Source organism: Thermobia domestica, chromosome 18 (genome assembly GCF_964235325.1).
Source record: "Thermobia domestica chromosome 18, izTheDome1.hap1.1, whole genome shotgun sequence".
Classification (NCBI taxonomy): domain Eukaryota; kingdom Metazoa; phylum Arthropoda; class Insecta; order Zygentoma; family Lepismatidae; genus Thermobia; species Thermobia domestica.
In genome coordinates this window covers 30686797-30703244 of record NC_137471.1, presented here as the reverse complement: position 1 = coordinate 30703244, position 16448 = coordinate 30686797, and positions in this window count along the sequence as shown.

Below are 16448 nucleotides of genomic sequence, written 5' to 3'. Positions count from 1 at the left end.
TAAATGGAATCGAACCTGGCACCTTAAACAGCAAAAGGTACGCGAGATAACCACTAGACCAGCAATGACGGCTTAGAGAAACGAAAGAGAACTAATAAAGGCACAAGAAACAGGTTAACGTTTCTGCTTGCAAATGAAGACGAACAAAGGTATTCCCCCTCAGAGTGCGTTTATAAGCACAAATAGGTGTCCCTCAAGGTAGTGTCATTGAACCACAAACTTCTTTCTTTACACACTTACATCTACACCGCTTCTCGAACAATCATACACTTTACCTTTAGAAAAAAAAAGATAAAAATAAAGAAGCCTTCTTCAAACGGACGCCTATCTCTTTTGTCTGCGTCTGAAAGTCATTCTTGAAGCAATGTCCCTCTTAAACACGTCAGTGGGATACGCCTCTTTTCTACCCTTCCGGCCCTTAAAAAAAAAAAGAAGTCCTTTCGCTGCAGAGAAAAGCGGAAGGATACGCCTCACTCATGTTCTCACACTGTGGCTACGACACGAGACATTCTTGAGATTGCCACCTAGGTTGTATAGATTTTTCCACCCCTTCCGTGTTATGTGGTCCATCTATCTTCTCCTTTTAGTGCTCACTGAATTGAGAAGCAGCCGAGAATTTAGTGAAAGAAAGCCTTTCCACACATACATACGTGGGAAAGTAAACCAAAGACATACAAAAATACAAAGAAGAAGAATCTACCCCTTTTGTGGGATTCATCTTAACTAACATTCCTTTTGCGCTTTTCGGCATCTCTTTAGTCTTATTTTTATCATTTTATCCTTTTTTTCTCAAACACCATATTCCTTTCTTGTAGTGTAAAAAAAAAACTTAAGAACTTTATTGCGTTAGCTTCCATGAAGACAAATACTGAGGAGAGTGTCTGTTCCTCGCCTAAACACTTCCTTACCCCCATTGTTGAAAGGCGTAAGAAAAAGGGACTCCAGTTTTACTCACCCCCTACAGCCCCCCTCTCTATTCTCCTACGCCAGACTTTTCGGAAAAGAAAAAAAAAAGAGAAAAAGCCGAAAATTATCTGAAGTATGTGGTAAATGCACCGGAAAATAATGACTGATCATTCTTTTCTGAAGGAAAAATAGTACAGACAAAAAAAAAGAGACCGGCGAAGATGGTATTTTGAGGATGAACCGAAAAGAGGAACGAACCAAAAATGAGACAGAGAGAGAGAGAGAGAAAAGAAAACACAAGAAGGATGAAGAGAAAGTAAAAAGTAAAGACAAAATATGATACTACCTCTTAGTACTTACAATATACCCAAAAACTCAAGAAGAAAAGAAGAAGAAGAAGAAGAAGAAGAAGAGAATGAAGAATGCCATTGGAATGCGAATAAATCTATTGTTGTGTTTTGTTTTTTTATCATTTATTCTTGGCTCCTGCACAAAACCCTGATACTGAAGCTAAGAGAAAAAAAAAAAAAACAAGAAAATGACAAACTTCCCCCTCCTCTCCCCTCAGTCCTAGAGAAAGAAATGAAGCCAGTGTAGTGGGAAGAATAAGCAGCTAAACTAAAAAGAACGATAGACCATAAGCTTAACGCCCGTCCTCTTCTTCTTTTGCGGTCGTCTTCTTTTTTAACACACTTATTACCACCCTGACGACACCAGATGACTCTGTTTGTGAAAGAGGTAATTTTAAAATCTGTTTTCTCACTCACAACAACTAATATTTTTAGTTCTTTTTTATTTTGTTTTTCTTTTTAATCTCCCTTTTTATTAGCACTGCTAATACCGTTGTTGTTTGTCTTCCATACGGTAAGTCATTAGAGCAAAGAAGGTATATTTAATGTTTCAGAAGCTGAAAGAAAAAAAAAAAGAAATTGAACACCACAAAACATGCTTTGTCACACTGATTTGTTCTTGTATCCATTTTTTTTTTTTTTTTTTTTTTTTTTACAAATGTAGTAAAGAGTTTATTGGCCACAAAATTTGTTGTAACCAGGGTTGCACTCACAGGGGTCCACCGGGTCCGGGATTTGGTGAATTATATTTGTATATAACAAGACTTTTATAATAAAAGCCTGTGGGAGAAACAGGGGACCGTGTCCAGGGTGGTCTAGTGGGGGCCGTTCCCCCTAAATGTTTGCTGCCCCCCTAAAATTTCACGGTAGGCTTGCAAATGAAAAATAATATGATGATGAAATATAATATGGTTGGATCGAGCCCCCCCCTAACTTCAGCCGGGCTCCCCCTACGTTTTCGGACTAGCTGCGGGCCTGGGGAGAAAAAACTGAATCCCGTGTGATAAGTTGCTCTAACATCGAAATTTTACAATGTATTTACTCTGTCTACTCTCCTGGTAATAAACGAAAAGAACAGGTTGATAGATCACTTATCAATTGTTGTCAGCGTATAGAATGCCAAAAGTAAAGGATCACCTTCACTGAATGCCCTTTCGGCTAAGGGAGATTAAAAGAAGTAAATGATGATACAAGAAATGGTGGAATGAAAATGAGGGAGTAAACGGGAGTACCTAGAGAAAACCCACACACACGATGTTGTCTAGCATAAACTTACTTTTTCGAGAATCAAACTAGCGACTCCACGTACCAGAGATAATCCCTCTACTACTGAGCCACCATGCGCCCCCCCCTCTCCAATCTGACATCAAGATATGGCCAATCAAAAATCAGTACCCTATGTATTGGATTGAATTGAATTTGAGTTTAGCATCCCGTTCTGCAGTCAGGCTATATGAAACGTGGACGTATAGCTTAATGTGGGATTCTAACCACATAAGTTGGCGTCGGGAATCGAACCCGGGTCTCCCACATCAAAGACGCGCACGTTATTCGCATTGCCACTAGGGAGCTCTTGTTACTAGTACGTACAGAAATGTCGCTAATAGTATGCAACCCAATTATACCTCAACTCCAGGTTAATTGGATGTCATTGAGTTCAATAGAACCAAACTTCTTCACGTGGTATACACGTGATACTACTTTTAGTAAGATTTGAAAACAAATTTGTTTCTTTCTTGCCATAATCTCAAAAAATACGCATGGGGATTTACATAGGCATATAATTATGTTCAATTTAGTAAGATCTATGTATTGGCATTACGTTTCATATTTGGAGAAAAACATTCCTTCTTAAAATCTAATAAATATTCAAGAATTCACTTTGTGCAGTTTTCAGTGCTTAAACTGTGTTTATTTTAGTATTAGCAACGGCGTAAACATGTTAGCATACATAAACTCTTGACTAAAACTACACTTCTGTTTTGGTCAATTAAAAACGTATAAATTTGTATTAATACTTCTTATACTTGTAAATATGTAGTTAAATGAATACAAGAACTTAAGAGATCTAATCAGTGCGAAATTAAAATACTGCTAATTTTACGGTAATTATGTGATATTTTCAAACAGATAAAAGTTAATCGAAATGTGGAACAGGAGCGCGCTAGACAATATTATTTTGCATGAGATACCGTTATCACGAGTCACCTGGTAGCTTTCCGTTTGCATCTATTTATAAAAGCGAAAATAAATGCCGATTTTATAAGTGGCTGGAAATTAAAAAGCAGATAAGTGACTCGTGATAACGCTATCTCATGTAAAATAATATTATCTAGCGAGCTCTTGTTCCACTTTTTGATTATCTTGTATCTATTTGAAGATATCACATAATTACTGTAAAATTAGGGGTATTTTAATTTCGCCTTATGGAGCCTCTTAAGTATGTATTTGATACATATCAGTTTGAGAAATTTAAGGAACTCAACACTATCTATAATAGCCGGTATCATAGAGAGAAAAACGAATTCAAATGCATCCTTCGATACGCTAATGCAAGAAACCAATTCAAAAGTACATCATTCCGATTAATGACATTCTAAAATTAGAATATATGAAACGTAAACATCAAATTTAATAATACTGAAATTTGGAAATGAAAATAATCTTGTCTACGGAAGACCTCCGTATTCGAGAAACATCTTGCTTTATGTCTTTCAACATAACAATGGAAAATAGAGGTTACAGTTACAATACAAGTAACTGATACTAGATTAATGATCACCATTATGCTCGCATCAAGCTTCTAACGATTCTTGCTCGATGTGTGAAGACTCAATGACCACCAATGAAGTAAACGCCCTACCACTGAGCTACCATGGCTCAGTGGTAGAGCGTTCACTTCTAGGGCATGGGGTCCTTGGTTCGATCCGAGCTCGCGCCAAGTGAGATTTGTGGTGGACCAACACCGTGTGAGTGGGTTTTCTCAGGGTTCCACTTTCTTTATTCCAACATTTTCATTCAGTTCTCATCACCGCCTCCTTTAGCCTAGCCGACATAACTGTGGGACGTAAAACTGAAAGATTTCATTTCATTTTAGTAATCAAGGCGAAAACCAAATGACTAAAGTGATCCCCTTATTTACGTTGAAGTCCGTTTTTATATTTATCGGCTCTGGTTTTCATCTGTATGATTTCCTAGTTTCATACTTGTTTTCATATTTTGACTTATGTTTGTTAAATTTTTGTTTTTGATTTTCCGGCTATTATCTGTCTAGATACTAAATATTATATTCACAAAAATTGATAAAATTTAATATACATAAGTTTTCTTCTCAGATTTATATCACACTTCGGCATAAAACGGAACGTCTCTCTATTCTTAACAGATACCTGAAGTAGGAATAAACAATCACGCTCTGAAAAATATCTCTCTTCACATACAGTGCCTAAGGGCATATTCAAAAACTCAGTCATGATGTGAATATATATTAAATGTGAAATACAGTGTATATATATATAATTGCTTTCAATATGTTGTCCTGTTCGATTACAATGCTTTTTTTCGTTCCTTACAAAATATTAGATCATTAATTTATTGGAGTGTATTTTTAATATTGATGTGACAAGTATAACGAGGAAAGAAATGTAGAAAAATATTATTTAAAAATTAATTGTTGGATACGTTTTACCCTTATTCTCGGTAGCACCAACGGCAATAATTTTAATTTATTATTTCTGTTTCCAGGTTGGTATTATTAATTCTGTGTTAATTTACCTATTCTACCTTGAGCAATATGGTAGGTAGTTTTGCAAAAAATTTAAAAAAATAATAGTAATAACCAATTAACGTAAAGCATTTTTACCACGACCTACAATGTGATAAATAATCTAATAGAACTTCGATATATTTACTCAGGGGTTTGTTTTTTACTAGTAGAGACGTTTTCCAGAAGGTTGTGATTTTTTAGTGTGGTCTCAAAGCTTCTTTTTCATTCTCTCTCTCCTCTCTCACTCTTTCACTTTTTCTCTTTTATCTCGCTCTCTGTTCCTCATTCAGTATCTCATCTTCTCTCTCGCTTTTTCTCTTTTCTGTCCCTATTTCATTGTCTCTCTTTTTTCTCACTTTCTCTCGTTTTCTCTCTGTCGCTCAAACTGTGCCTCATTTTTTCTTTCTCGTTCAATCTTTCTGTTTCTTTTTCGCTCTCTCTATATATATTTCACTTTCTCATTTTTTCTCTTTCTATCTCTCACTCTCCTGATTTCTCTTCGAAAAGGGTAAAAACTTCTTCAGACCAGCCATATTGAGTGAAGTTTTCCTGATTCACACCAGGCAAATGCCGGGAAAGTACCTAACATATAGATCCCAGTGTGCTTCCTTTCTTCCTCAATTCTTTCTTACTTCCCTTTCCTAGAATAGTGTGATCGCGCAGAGGGATTACTCTACTGTATTTCAGGTTGCCTACAGCTCACACACACCAGTAACCTTCAAGATAGACAACCAAAACGATTCTACTGAATTCCAGGCTGCATACAGTTCAGCCCATATCAGAAGTCTTCAAAATAGACAACCAAAACGACTCTACTGTGTTCCAGGTTGCATATAATTCAGCTCATATCATGAGCCTTCGAGATAGACAACCAAAACGACTCTATTGTATTTCAGGATGCATAAAGTTCAGTCCACATCAGAAGCTTCAAGATAGACAACCAAAACGACTCTACTACATTCCAGGTTGCATACAGCTTAGCCCATATCAAAAGCCTTCAAGATAGAAAACGAACACAACTCTACTGTATTTCAGGTTGCATACAGTTCAATATATCTGAAGGACAGACACTTCTTGTAATCTTTTCTACTATTTCTTTCTTAAAGTTAAAAATACGATTTTTAGTTTTACATAACATATTTATGGCATTTAGACTAAAGGAGACTAATGGAAATTAGTGAATGAATCTAAGGTAATTGGTGAAATGAAAAAATGAGAGAAATCAAGAGAACCTCGAAAAATCCACGGATTCGATGTTGTCCATCCCAAACTCGAATAATCTGGGATCGAACCAGGCACGTTTTGAACCAGAAATGAAAACTCGACCAGTGAGCCACTATGTTCTCCTTCAAGGTTAACCAAATAGAGAGAGACATGAACACACGTAAAAAAACGAGCACAGTTAAAACAGCCATGGCGTTAAAAGAGGCTCGAACTCACGTTATATGGCGTCTCACAATCTGCAGCTAAACGCCTCCATTCACTGCTAAGCTAGCAGACTCCATGTAGCTTTCTTAACTCATATATCTAATTACGTTAACCATAACAAATGTTTTTTTTAATGCAAGGTTTTCTCAAGTACGCTGAAAATCATGAAAAAACAAAATCATCAACTGCTTGTATTTTGCGTGAACGCAAGGTCTGGCACATGATAACGGTACTATAAGGACTCAAAAGGTACTCAATATAAAAACTGTGCGTCCGTTAATGCAGGACACGAAAGCAAGTAATATAGACCGTGGAAGCAGTCCGTGCGCCTGTGGCGTGTTTGAGGCTCCATATAATGACGGATTGACTAGGAAAGGGGGAAAAAAGAGCGAAGGAGAATGCTGATGGAGCCAGAGGTTAAGAGGGAAAATAAGCACACAATCTGAAGGAGACGAGGTGCCTAGCGCGAGTCAGGTGACAGCTGACGTAAGTCCCACGCCCCCCCCCCCACTCCACCTGAATGAGGACTCGTGACTGCGGTACATAAGACATACTTGACTTCACTCCGTAGGATGAGTCCAATAAAAGAACAAGAAATATCAAATTATTAGCTTCTCCCCCTTTTCTTTTAAAGTCCTGATTTCAAGAAAAAAAGTAATTTTTATCCTCTTATGAAGACCAATTTAAAAGCAGAAAGGGATTCTTCAGAAACTAGTAAGGAACGCGGTGGCTCAGTGGTAGAGTGCTTAGCTCTGGGGCGTGGTATTCCTGGTTCGATCCCCGGTCAATAAGTTTATGGTGGACAACATTGAATTTCCTCGGGGTACTTCCGTTTCCGCCATATTCTCATTCCACCAATTCTCCCACCATCATTCTCTTGCCTTAATCATCCGTCTCTCTGAGTCTAAAAGGCATAAACGTTGGACGTTAAACTAAAAGATTTCATTTCAGACACAGGTTTCGTCTTTCTATGTAAACATAAGGGAAAATGAAAATGAAATCTTTAAGTTTTACCTCCCATTGCTATGCCACTTAGGCTAAAGGAGACGGTGATTATGAGAAATGAATGAAATGGTGGAATGAAGAAAGTGGGAGGAAACGAGAGAACCCAGAGAAAACCCACGAGCACGGTGTTTGTCCACCACAAAGTCCACACAGCGCAGACTGGGATTGAACTGGGGACCCCAAGCACCGGAGGTGAACGCTCTACCACTGAGCCACCTCGCCCCGTGAACATAAGGGAGTACAACACATTTGCAATAATATTTAATGATACTCCATGTAAAACAGTGTTGTGTTTGTGAGTTAGCAAAAGTGAGTTGCAGGGAACATTTTACGAATTCATATCATTATTAACCTTCTTTTCTTCATTTTTATGTCACAGAAACAACCTTAACTACTATTATAACCTTTTGTCACGGATATTTCTTCAGGTGATATTTAGTGGTATACCGACACTCTGTTGATAATTGACACATTTTAGCTGGGCTATTGACTGTCAATATTGACGTAACTCACGGTTGGATAATTGGAATTTAGCGCTCCCTTCAGCAGCGAAACTATATGAAATGTGAACTTATAGATTAAGTGGGAACTCAACCATCAGAACTCCCACCTGGAATAACTCACGGTTGGTAATTTCTTTGTTTTTAAATAGACAGACCTTAATTGTGATGACTGAAAGTTTTTTTTTAAAGATTAATTACATTCATTTCATCATTCTTACTGTCTTCTTCAATTCAGCTGACTTTTCAATCACAACTTGAATTGATCATCATGTGCTACTGTTACTGAAAAATTATGATGGAATGAAATTTGTCACTGGCAAACCCTTTCTTTGTTGCAGTAAGATGAGTGATTTACCACTAAAGCAACGTGCTCCTACAAACGAATATGTTGTCCATTCATCTTTGTGAAATTACAATCAAATACTGAAATACACTATCAGTAAAGTGACTGAAATTTTAACTTTGACATACCTTTCGTAATTCTAAATTAGAATAAGATAGAGGACAAGTATGTTGAAACGCTTGCAAAGCACGATTTCGACTGATATATTATAATCAGATTCGTGTAAGTATTTTTTAATATTTGTCCGAAGGCGATTCAGAAAGTAATGCACCTACTTTCACTACTTAGTCAATAGTACAGCAAACACTCTGAACTGTTTATCATTAATGCACTGATGTTTAAGCTATAGAATTCCACTTGTTTTCACCTTCCTATCTCTTCTCGTTCCAAAATAACGGAGCAATCCATGGCATTCAGTGGTGACATCCGATTGAAACAGAGGACTTCTTTAATTTCTGACTACGGAAGTTGTGCGCCCAGGGACATTCATCGTCGGTAACGAGTTGTGGATACACCATTACAACCCGAAAACCAAGGGTCAGTCGATAGAGCACCGCTCCACGTCCTCTCCACTGCCAAAAAATTCAAAATTTGTTCAATCTGCTGCCAAAATGTTGTTGAAATTCTGCCTCATCCTGCCTATAGTCCGGATCTCGCGCCCTGCGACTTTTAGCTCTTCCCGAAACTTAAGTAACACCTTAACAGCTAACGCAACAGTTGTGACGCGGAGATAGAAGAAGCAGTTCGGGAAAGGTGTCGCCAGCAACTACTACAATTTTTCGCCGACGGCATGAACAATCTTTTTACCGCGTTGGTGCAAGTGTGTTGCCTGTAATGGGGACTATGCTGAAAAATGATGCCACCATTTGTAGCTTATATTGCAAGCTTTCCACTCATACCTGTTTCAGTGCTATCTGCCAAACACAAGTAAAGATATCACCTTTGAGGGTTTACTTTATGAAACACCCTCGTACATTTATAATAAATATCGTTTCCACAAGGCCGTAATGGCGATAACACATATTTTAGATTATTATTTTCAAGTTAATAATAAATGAATGACTTTACAACATTGTGGAACTACAGTACAACCCCTCAAATCCGAACTAATTGGGGCTGAAGCCTGTTCGGATTACCCGGGAAATAATATTACGTACTTATTTCCTCACTAAATTGGCGGTAAAACAACGACTGAGGTTAGACAGGGTGGCCCAGTGGTCGAAAGGACAGTGACCTTGACTGGCGGGTGTACACTCATGTCCAAAATGATTGTCGCATATCTATAACTGTCTTCTTGTAAAAAAATAATTAGATAATGATTTAGAATAAGCAAGTCTAAAAAATGTTAAAACCTTAAAAAAACTAAATTTGTGTGATTAAATCTTTTTTTTTTTTCATTTTCCAGCTGTAGTTTGTTTTCTCCTGAGAACGTGTTCGGATTTGCCGGGTTTTCGGATTTTCGGGGTTCGGATTTGAGGGCTTGTACCGTATTAGAACTTGATACTGAAACCGGAAGTAAAATATCTATTACCCGGTTTAAATACAGAAATAATGTTGGAGTTGAAACCTGTTCTTGGAATGATAAACCTATACGGATAATAGTTTCTCACTAACTGTAACAGTTCTTGTTCTACGAGAATAAATATTAAGACCGGAAGTGGTATTAATTTCTACCGCTTTCGGTTTCAAAGAGAATAAGAACTAAGATTAAATCCATTCTTGTTACCCTCTTGTTATATATATACCGTTTCTCGCTTACTAATATCATTTTCGGTCTATCGGGATCAATGTTGAAACCGGAAGTGGTGTTAAATTTCTACTACTTCCGGTGTTAGTAGAGATAAGGGCGAAGATGTCACCAATTACTCAAATACTGAACCCACACAAGAAACGTTTTTTTTTCGGTAATGCGTATTACAATTTTTGTTGTATAGTTATAAATGTTGAAACCGGAAATGGGTCGCTACCGTTTTGAATCACTATCACTTCCAGTTTAAATTATTATTATTACTTCCGGTTTGAATGGAGAGTTAAGGGAGGACGTAGGATAGAAGTTTTTCTTTAGTTACTTATTCCATATCGAAAATAAAAATCAGTTTCTGTTATTGTGTTTGCTCTGATACTTTTCACAACCATTTATATGACTTTCAACCAGGGGCGCTTCCACGGAGGGCCCACCGGATCGGGAACTCATCAGAAATTCGGTACTCAACATTCATTTGTACACGTGCTCAATAAAATTATACATGTTTAACAGAAAAAAATATTGATGTAATATGAAAATTTGATCTTACACAGAGAAAAATCCGTTCTTCGGACAGCTGTATATTGTACAAATATACGGTATCCTCTTGCTTACTATAGCAAATAGGACGGAGCATACGTTATGCGTATGCTACATAGACACTGCCCTTAGATGTTACATCATGCCGTTGCAGGATGTCTGACATCTAACAGTTTTCCGTATATCACATGCATATACTTATGTTACCTTCATCAGCTATATGTTATATAAATCCATTTGTATATGAGATCCTGACCGCCTATATTGTTTCATACGGAAAGTACGTATAGATGAAACACTTATACAGAAAGTATTATAAAACATGCGTTTTCAGTTATACGTCTGCTGTACGTTAAGTCCAAAAACTACAGGAATTACGCATGTAACCTATCTTTTTAAGTACGCCACCTACAATTTTTTTCCTCAGTGTACACTTCAGCCGTATTCTTTCTCTTATAATAACAGTCTAGTTCTATCATTTTCCTTCTGAAAATATGGGTATTTTCCAAGTACATATGGTCTTTCCGGATGCAGGATAATACCTATCTAATACTACGGAGATGTACTGGCTTATACTATTTGTCTTACTAAACAAAAGTTGGACCCCTCCTAACAAACATTTCTGAATGCGCACCTACTTTGAATACTTACAAAAAAGCATGGTTTGAAAGTCTAATATTGTAGTAGCTCTCAATTAAAGCACATAATGTATAGTAGTTCAAAAGGAAAGTTTGTAATAGCTACGTTGATTACTGTGGCCAGCAATGTAATTCAGTTTCTACCAGAGAGGTAAAAGAGAAAATAAGCTTATATAACGTAATTCTTGAAAATGACCTCTCGACGGGGTTTCTAGTAAAATAGACCAACCAAGAAAACAAAAGAAAGGGAAAAAACTAACTTCTGCATACAACAACTGTAAAATATTCAACATCTCATCAACAAGAATAAAATATCTTTATTTTACAATTCTATCAGCATCCTGCTTAAACTTAAAAAAAGTCACACTAACTTAACCTTCTACCTTCTCCATATAAAAGCATTCTGAGGCCTCGCAACTGCTTCAAAGGAAACCGACCAAGTGCGATATTTAACTACAGACAATCATGAAAACACGCCAATCTACAGAGGAAAATATATATATATATATATATATATATATATATATATATATATATATATATATATATATATATATATATATATATATATATATATATATATATATATATATATACGCCTTTCTGAGTTTAATCTTGCATTTCCATCCAGGAAACCTTTCCCAAACCTGAAAAAAAAAATATTGCTTTTTCCCTTTTCTTCTCTTAAAAGTTTACCTTTTGTATTGATTTATTTTTTCTGTTTATATTATGAACTTAGAAGAAAAGTTTGTTTTAACTTTTCCAGCTGGCGTGGGTCTGGTATTCATAATTTTCTACGCAGGGAAATACGCACAAAGTGGTACTAAGAAGAAAAAAAAAGGAAATATTCAAATGTGACGTCTTAAAAGTGACCTCTGCTCTTTATATTATTTTCTTTATTTGTTTTTTTTATTATTTTATTGTTTGAAATATTGAATATCGCACGTGTATTATTTTATAATCAAAAAAGAAAACCTTAGTTTTATGTTTGTTGCCTAGTAGTTTTTTCATGTAGATTCTAGAAGAAAACATTCCCGTCTCGTCTCTATTCTAGAAAGAAACCATTCTCGCCCCATCTTGATTCCATAAGAAACCATTCTTGTCTCGTCTCTATTCTAGAAGAAACCATTCTCATCTCATCTCGATTCTAGAAGAAGCCTTTCCCGTCTCGTCTCTATTCTAGAAAGAAACCATTTCTATCTCGTCTTGATTCTAGAAAAAACCTTTCCCATCTCGTCTCGATTCTAGAAGAAGCCTTTCCCACCTCGTCTCGATTCTAGAAGAAGCCTTTCCCATCTCATCTCGATTCTAGAAGAAATCATTTTTGTCTCATCTTGATTCTACAAGAAACCCTTTCCATCTCGTCTCGATTCTAGAAGAAGCCTTTCCCATCTCGTCTCAATTCTAGAAGAAGCCTTTTCCATCTCGTCTCGATTCTAGAAGAAGCCTTTTTCATCTCGTCTCGATTCTAGAAGAAACCATTCCCATCTCGTCTCGATTCTAGAAGAAACCTTTCCCATCTCGTCTGTATTCTAAAAGAAACCATTCTCATCTCATCTCGATTGTACAAGAAACAACTCTTCTCAATTCTCGGAAAATTTTCTTGTCTCCTCTCAAAAGCTTTCTCGCCCCATTTTGTAAATGTATGTACAAAATTTATGCTCAAACCTAGATTTACATTTTCAGGAAGTGAAAATGGAGGATAAGAAAAAAAAACTATTCTTGTTATTTAAATGGACATTTTTTAAAAATATTAAATATCATGTAATAGGTAATTTGAATTGTAATGGAAGCTAGAAATTTGGTATGTTTCTAGTTTTTTGATAGCGTTACCAAAGTAAGCCACCAAAAATTTAAAATGTTTAACTTTATTGGGGTTTTATTAACGAATTGGAACATTTTTTCCTACGTTATTTAAATGGGACACCTTGAACAGCTCATTTTGTTAGGAACTTCCGTTAGGATGACAATAATGAAAATTGGCATGTGTGTAGGTATTAATTCACAGAATTATTGCCGTAAGTGAATAGTTTTAGTTTGTAGGAGATCTAAGGGGGAGAAGAAAAATTTGCCCTTGTTAATCAAATGGGATTATTTTTCAAAGAAATACAAACTTAAATGCTTCAAAAATGAATAGAAACTCAAAATTTGGTAAGCTCGTTAAGATTTTGAAACTGACAAAAGCACAAGAAACCTCAGATATGAATTTTAAAAATTGTTTTAGGGGGTTCTATAGGTTTTTAAGTTCGACCCCATGTATTTTCAAAACACTCACAAATATTTTAATATTGGTGCTACGTTTTTAGGATTTATGGTAACTTTCGTTACCATAGCGTAGTATCGTCTTTGACTGTTTTAGGTTCTATAATAGTTATTTAGGCCTAGCATTTCGTTAGTCAAGTCAAGGATGGACGAAAAAACACCCCAGATGCGTTTTAGAACCGGATAATTAACTTGGCGGCACCAAGTGGGGGAGGAGAGGAATGATTTTTCTTTTTTCTTAAGGTAAATTTCAAAAAAAAATTCAAGCCCTTAGTTTCCAAGATATCAAATTGAAACTTTGCATACGGATTGCGTGCACCTTTTAGCATTTCTCATGTTTTGAGATCCCTACGTGAACCCTGGCGCGAGCTCGAGGGGCACAACTGTTCGGAGGGGGTGATTTTTTTCAGAAAAAAATTTCGGCTTTACCCAAATTTTCCGGTTTAAGTGTATGATATGGACATATAAGTGATACCGACGCAAAGGGCTCGTTATACTGAGGAAAATGGCGTTTGAACCATGACTCTAAGTTATATATATATATATATATATATATATATATATATATATATATATATATATATATATATATATATATATGGGTTACCTTCAATTTTGAAATTTTGCACACGTATTGTGTATCTAACTACGTATTTGTCAAAAAAAATCCAGATAATTATGTAACACACAGAGACGCAAAAATTTGAAAAGTTTTTTTTCGAAAAATCCCAGGTTTTCCCCGATTTTCCCGCTTCTGGTGTATAATACGGACAAGATAGTGGTGCCGTTTTAAAGGATTCTCTATCCTAAAAAAAAGTATGAGGTATGAACCATGATCCTACAATAAATAGTGAGGAAGCAGTGTCTGTTTGAGTGAAAGTCTAAAATTTACCTCAAAAACTAGGAATTCTAAAAGGGCTAGAGGGAAAATATAAGAAACAAACTGCTAATAAATATTTTTAAAAAAAAGTGTCAGAGGGAAAAATATATAATTTGCGAATCTATAGGCCAAGCAAACGCGAGAATCTGGAAGTAAAGCTCTAGCTAGCCAAAGACTAGTAATTTTTTACAGAGTCCCTTCGGAGACACATTCACTTTATGTCCGCCTGATTTTTACCCAGAAAATGGTATGAGTAAATTTCCAATGAAAATATCTAACCCTCTCTTCCCCGCTCTCGATTTCTGGTTACATCAAAAGCGAGGTTCAACATCTCGGTTGCAAAAGAGGTATTTTACTCTCTCAGTTATTAACTCGCTTGCTGTTACGTTCCAGTGTAATGCGGATTAATAAACGCATAACTACTGTAGATATAACTGTAAGACACATAAAAATAAATAAATAAAAAAAACAATCGACACGTTTCATTTTGTGTTTTATTTTTTCTTTTCTTTTCTACCTTTTGTAAACGATCGAGGACGCAAGTAGTGAAGAGGAGAACATTCATATGATTCCTTTTTTTTTAACCTTTCGCTTGTGAAAAAGTAACGAGCAAAAGAAAACCGGAAAACCGAGAATGAGAAGCCCAGATTTAGCGATGTTTCACCGTTTCTTATTGATGGGCGAACAGTGTGAGTATATGCACGTACCTACCCACATATATGATTTGTAGTGTACTTTTACTGGGGAAGCACATATGAGGACGTGTAAAGGGTTTGTGTGTGTGTATTGTATGTATGTACATTACCTTGTTAAGCCATGTCAGCAAAATTAATGGTAGTTTCTTCTTTTTTAATTCAACCTCTGCGTATTCTAAGCTACTGCCACCGTATGTGCTACGAATAAAGGTTCACCTGTTAAGTGATGCACGATAAAATCTGTTAGTCAATGGTCAGGATTCATGTAACTATTTGCTTTCTTTTTTCCTATTTCTCTTACTCTCTCCTTTCTCTTTCTCTCTCTCTCTCTCTCTCTTTCTCGCTCTGTCCCCCTCCATATGTGTCCTTAAATATGCAGGCCATACGAGGCGATGCATTCGAAAACATATACCGCATATGAGGCGCTTAATATCAAAAGCAGCTAGATCCACTTTTTTTTTTTTTTTTTTTTACCGAAATTGAGTTATATATATATCTCTTGTTATATGTTTGATCTAAAGGAATTCTATGGAAACAGAATTTTGTTTAAAAGCTTAATATTTCATACTAAAAAACTAGTTCAAATATGGGACTTTGTACTTGTGTATATGGAGCTTCATTACACGTTTTGCGAGATTACTCGAAACTAAGCGAAATGAATGTGGCTGATTTTGATACTGGACGCCTCATATGGACTCCTCGTGTATTTTTTAAATATACAGTATTTAGATTGCATGTGGACCGCTTGGATGCCAAATGGCGTAAAACCGAAGTTGCAATTTTTCAGGAGAGAACATTGAATTTCAATTATCTCACTGTATATTGCATCAAGAGAATGCTATTTATTAGAGCCTTTCTTCAATTATCTCATGCACTGTATATTGCATCAAGAGAATGCTATTTACTAGAGCCTTTCTTCAATTATCTCATGCAATGTATATTGCATCAAGAGAATGCTATTTACTAGAGCCTTTCTTCAATTATCTCATGCACTATATATTGCATCAAGAGAATGCTATTTACTAGAGCCTTTCTTCAATTATCTCATGCACTATATATTGCATCAAGAGAATGCTATTTACTAGAGCCTTTCTTCAATTCTCTCATGCACTGTATATGGCATCAAGAGAATGCTATTTACTAGAGCCTTTCTTCAATTATCTCATGCACTGTATATTGTATCAAGAGAATGCTATTTACTAGAGCCTTTCTTCAATTATCTCATGCACTGTATATTGTATCAAGAGAATGCTATTTACTAGAGCCTTTCTTCAATTATCTCATGCACTGTATATTGCATCAAGAGAATGCTATTTACTAGAGCCTTTCTTAATTATCTCATGCACTGTATATTGCATCAAGAGAATGCTATTTACTACAGCCTTTCT